The sequence below is a fragment of the Phyllostomus hastatus genome, unplaced genomic scaffold (genome assembly GCF_019186645.2).
Source record: "Phyllostomus hastatus isolate PE091 unplaced genomic scaffold, TTU_PhHast_1.1 phas_scaffold_129, whole genome shotgun sequence".
Lineage (NCBI taxonomy): Eukaryota > Metazoa > Chordata > Mammalia > Chiroptera > Phyllostomidae > Phyllostomus > Phyllostomus hastatus.
In genome coordinates, this window is record NW_025334009.1 from 15,549,204 (window position 1) to 15,554,098 (window position 4,895).

The 4,895-nt window shown below is 40.4% G+C and overlaps 1 pseudogene; it reads right to left on the reverse strand.

Moving 5' to 3' along the window:
- Positions 1–1,004: 1,004 nt before the first annotated feature.
- LOC123830748 lies at positions 1,005–2,108 on the reverse strand (annotated as a pseudogene).
- Positions 2,109–4,895: the final 2,787 nt, after the last annotated feature.

Here is a 4,895-nt window from a genome sequence, read left to right on the forward strand (position 1 = left end):
GAGAATGATAAAAACTTAGTTCATAAAATAGTTGTGAGGACTCAATGAGATGATACATATAAACCCTTATTGTAAATTGCCAGGCATATAGTAAGTATTTCATAAACATTACTTGTAATTAAGTATTATGTCTTATCCAGGTGGAGGTTACATAAAATAGGTTTTTTATTGTTTCGATTTCTGATAAAACTTGTCTTTTCAGGAAAATGACCTTACTTAGTCAATATCATGGGGTGTTTTTCCCCCCGTGGGAGAACTCTTACAATGTAGTACATAAAATCATAGGAAATATTGCTTAAATTATCCTTTGTGTGACTCCCTACAGTAAAAGGATAGTGTCAGGTATAAAGTGTTCTAAAATAACAAAGTGACCTTTAAAGAAAAACAATTTATTCATAAGGTAAATTACCAAAGAAAAGAGGGAAAAGGTCTTCTTGTATATTGCTAGTGTCGCATCTTTGGGCTGGTGCACTGTTTGCATCACTTGTGTGCTGTGCATGAAGAGTTTTTATGTCAGAGCTAATGGATCCTGTGAAAAAGGAATATTGAAATTTACTACAGTGAAAGATACATGATCTGTTCTACCAAAAGCCCTACGGGCAAAAACAGTGGACGCAAAATGAAAATGGTGAATGCGTACGTGCAAAGAAGTGTCAGCCGGCACTTAAACTCCTTTTTAAAAATAGACGAATATCCACAGTATGGTTAAACCTATCGATCATTCTTATCTTTATCACTATTACTGTCATTAGTAGCAATAATAATAATTACTGATGTTCATTGGGCTTTTCCTTGGGACCATCCATTGGGTCAACTGCATTACATGCTTTCGCTCACTGAATTCTCTCAACAACTCTGCGTTAGGGGCTATTATCACAGGTAATACCCTCATTCACCCTCATTTTCCAAAAGGAGAGCATTCCTGTGAAACCTTTCATAAGTCAAAATGGCACACAGTGAAGGAACAATTACCTGAGGAGCCATCTTGGAACGGATGCAAGAAACAAATTGAGATAAAGCCCAGATGCTCACAGACACGGTTCAGAGCTTTGGCGTTTTGATGCTGGGGTGCTGAGAGTAGTTCCAAGAGCAGGAGCTTGGTGGAGCCACTTGCTGCCCAAGTGCCACACACGCGTTGCCGCTTTAACGATGTGCTGCACAACAGACGCTGCACACTGTGTTCACTTCTTTCCATAAAAGTGAAAATCCTTTTCAGGTTTCTTCCCGTTATCGAAAGCAGGTACTAATGTAGGTCTTCCGTAAAAGTGAAGTGGCGTAAAGTGAACTTTTGAAAAGAGAAGGGGTGCCTATATTCTCATTTTTTTCAGATGAGGAAATTGATGCTTAGGAATGATAACTAACTTGCCCAGTATCACTAGTTTTTTTTTTCTTTGATACACAGCTTTTATTGCATCTTTAAAATTACACAAATAAATGTGAAGAATATTGCAAACGGGTGCGAGGAATCATTCGGCATCTTGCTGTTTCTATAGCTGGACGACTTAGATCTTATTCATCAGCCTGCTGAACAAACAGCCTGCTGGTCCTTTTTCAGAAACATACATGCCCTCCAAAAATTTTCTGATGTCCTTGGTTTTAACTGTTGCAGCTTGCTGAATCAAAGCCGCTGAATTTGATATAAGTTCAATGCCATTTCCTTCCAGAGTCAACTCATCTTTCTGGTACTGAGATACTGAGCAAGCAACACCTGACCTCATCCACACCGTGAGGATGCATTTTTCACCCAAGAATTTTCTGATTTCAACAACAGAACCATTCTCCTGAATAATGGGGCAGTGAGTGTACACAGACCTCATCCTGTAAGGGAAGCCCAGAGTAACACCCTTGGTCGTGTTCTGTGCCCAACTGCAGATATTGTGAACGGCGTCCAGTTCCTTTCTATTTCCCCCTCCCCAACTCTGTCAACCCAGAGCCTCTTCTTTTTCTTTCCGAGGATACTGAGTTCCGCATCGATGTGACTGAAGTCCCTCCCAGGGTGCCTCGGGGGGCCCTTTGCAATAACTGTGCACCCTTCAGAGTGACGTGGACATTTTCTGGGACATCAGCAGTCGATTGCTGAGAATGGTCTTCTTCCTGGTAGTGGACATGGCAAAGAAAGCGCAGTTTCACTTGTTTTCAAGTGGCATGGTTTGGCTGGTACCTAGTCCCTCAAGGCTACAATGTCCACCACTGTATGAGGAAATGGAAATACTGACGAGTGATATGGAAAAAGAGAAAGTCTTAATTTTGGAGCTTTAAACCTGGTCTCAGAGAATATGTCTGAATGGAGTGCCTCGTTGTGGGGCTTTCCACAAAGACATTGGGCAGAGGGAAGAGGGAGCAGGTCCACGGGGGCAGGAAAACCAGCGTGGAGGACTTGGAAGACCAACTTTGAATGCTTTGCTGTTTTGGCAGCCATGTTGACAGCCCATGCTCCATCTTTGATGTCCAGAGGTATTTGTTGTGAGACAGGCTTTTATTATCTACCTTTGCCATCACCATTCTGGAACTCCTGGGCAGTCCTGCTTTCAAACACCCTGTCCCATTGTCCTCATAAGCACACTCACACTTGTCAGACTATGTTTGGGGATCACGGTCTTGCAATTCTGGGCATGGTTTCCACAGCCACTCAGTTCCACTTCCCTGACTCCAGCTGGCAAGGTGGATCCTCTCTGAGTGCTGCCAGCCTCTGTTTGAAGACAAGGGCAGCTCTGACAACCTCCCACTCTCCTGTGTGGGGAGGGGATGTTGTGTAGCATTCTGTGTTGTTGGTTTCTTTATTTGCAGTGTCATCATACTTTATTCATGTCGTTTAATTAAAGAGTCTAAACCCCTTTCATGATAATAGTTTAACAGATATCCTTACTTTGATCACCTTTAAACACCGTGTGTGGTTTGGATGAATTTATCTATAATTACAGAATGCTGTCCTTGACTCTGTTCAGGGGAATTTTTGACAAAGCAATTGCTTCAATTATGAAGTTGTTGACCTTGAATTAAATACGATACAAACTAGATGTATACTCCTAGAAATAAGAGTCAGCAACATTTTTCTGTATGATAGACTAGGGAGAACACCTAAAATTTTTGTGGTAGCAAAAGCAAAGTATCGTTTTTGTTTTTGTCTTGTGGGGTCTGGAGCCCACCAGCCACATTTGCTAGGTATTGCTATGAAAAGAGCAGTGGACATTGGGACACCTGGACTTTAGTTTTGGCTTTGTCCTCATATCATCCAGAATCCTTGGGTTTTATGTTGCAGAAAGGGCAACTTAAAATCACTTAAACATAAGGGAGTTTATTGCTTATGTAACCTCCTAGATGTTCAGGGGTAGATCTGGCCTTAGTTATCTTAGAGCTATAAATTATATCATCCAGACTATCTCTTCATCTCTCAACTCTTCCTTCTCCTTGTTTGCTTTGTTCTCAAACACCAAATGACAGCTTAAATCAGCTCCAGCCTCATCTCCTACCAGGCTGTAGATCAGCGCGAAAGGGAAATAATCTTTCCCAGTAGAGCTAAGTTCCACTCTGATTGGACAAACCTAGGTCCTGTGTTATCCACGAACCAATCACCATTGTGTTTCCATTGACCAAGTCTGGATGAAACTTCATCAAAATCGCATACAAGCGGTGAGGAGAGATCCCCTGAGAGAAGTTGGGGCTGATATTGGGAGAAGAAGGAATTTACACCAGAGGGTGTCAATGCCACTCACCAGTTGTCTGACCCTGGGAACAACTAAACTTCTCTGAGAAGTGGAATTAATTTAATGCCTGCTAAACATGAATTAAAAATTATAGACTATGAATAGTAATGGTTCATAAACTAGGCAGTGCTATGCAATTTTGTATCATTATTTTTAGAAGCTTCTCTAGGATTTATATCTAGGAGTAAAATTGAGTTATCCATAGACTCTATACATCTCTGTAACCTTCCCAGGCAGTGCCAAGTTGTTTTCTCCCATTCAGTGAACGAAAGTTCCTGGTGTACTATTAACCCCGGGGGCATTAATGTTCTGGTTATTTTCTTTTTTTAATATTTATTGACTGTGTGATAGTTACTGATTATATTTGGAGATATACTTGTTCATATGTTTGACCATTTCACTATTGGGCTGTTTGCTTTCTCAATCATTCATGGGACTCTTTGTATTTCCAGGGTACTAATACTTTGGTTATCTTATTGCAAATACTTATTCCCAGTTTTTGGCTTGCCTTTTCACTTTTTTAATGGTGTAATCTGAGGAATATTTGCTCACAGTTTTAACAGCCCAATTTACCAATCGATCTCACCCCATATGATACTTTTAATTATACTTTTAAAAGTATAATTGTATTACACTTTTGTGCTTTAAGCAATCTTTCTTCCCTTAACACTCTGGGTCATAGAGAATATTCTTTCCTACACATTTGAGTGTTTTGCCTGTAATACTTGAATTCTGAACCCATTGGGAATTTATTTTATATGTTGTAAGAGAGGTGTTTCATTTAAAATTTTCTACCTGAATAAGCAACTGTCCTGGCACCATTTATTCCATGACCATCTTTCTCTCCTGCTCTGAAGTGCCACCTTTATTGTACTGTACCTCCAGTGTCCTTGTAGGCATGTGTCTGTTTTAGGCAACTTGGTTTATTTCTTTGGCCTATTTGTCTATCTCTGCATCACTAACATTTTTTTAACATAGGATTTAGACACTACCCACGCATGGGGTGTGAATGGAGTGTGACCAGAAGGTGACCTAGAAAATCAGTGTCGCACCCATGAAGGCTCTTCCCGTGTTTCGTCTTATATCCCAACAGTGATTTGCTGATCTGGTTTCAAAAAGTTTTATTAAACTCTACCTAATAGACATCATTACTAATCCCTCTTCTTGTCCACTCACCTTAATAACAGCATT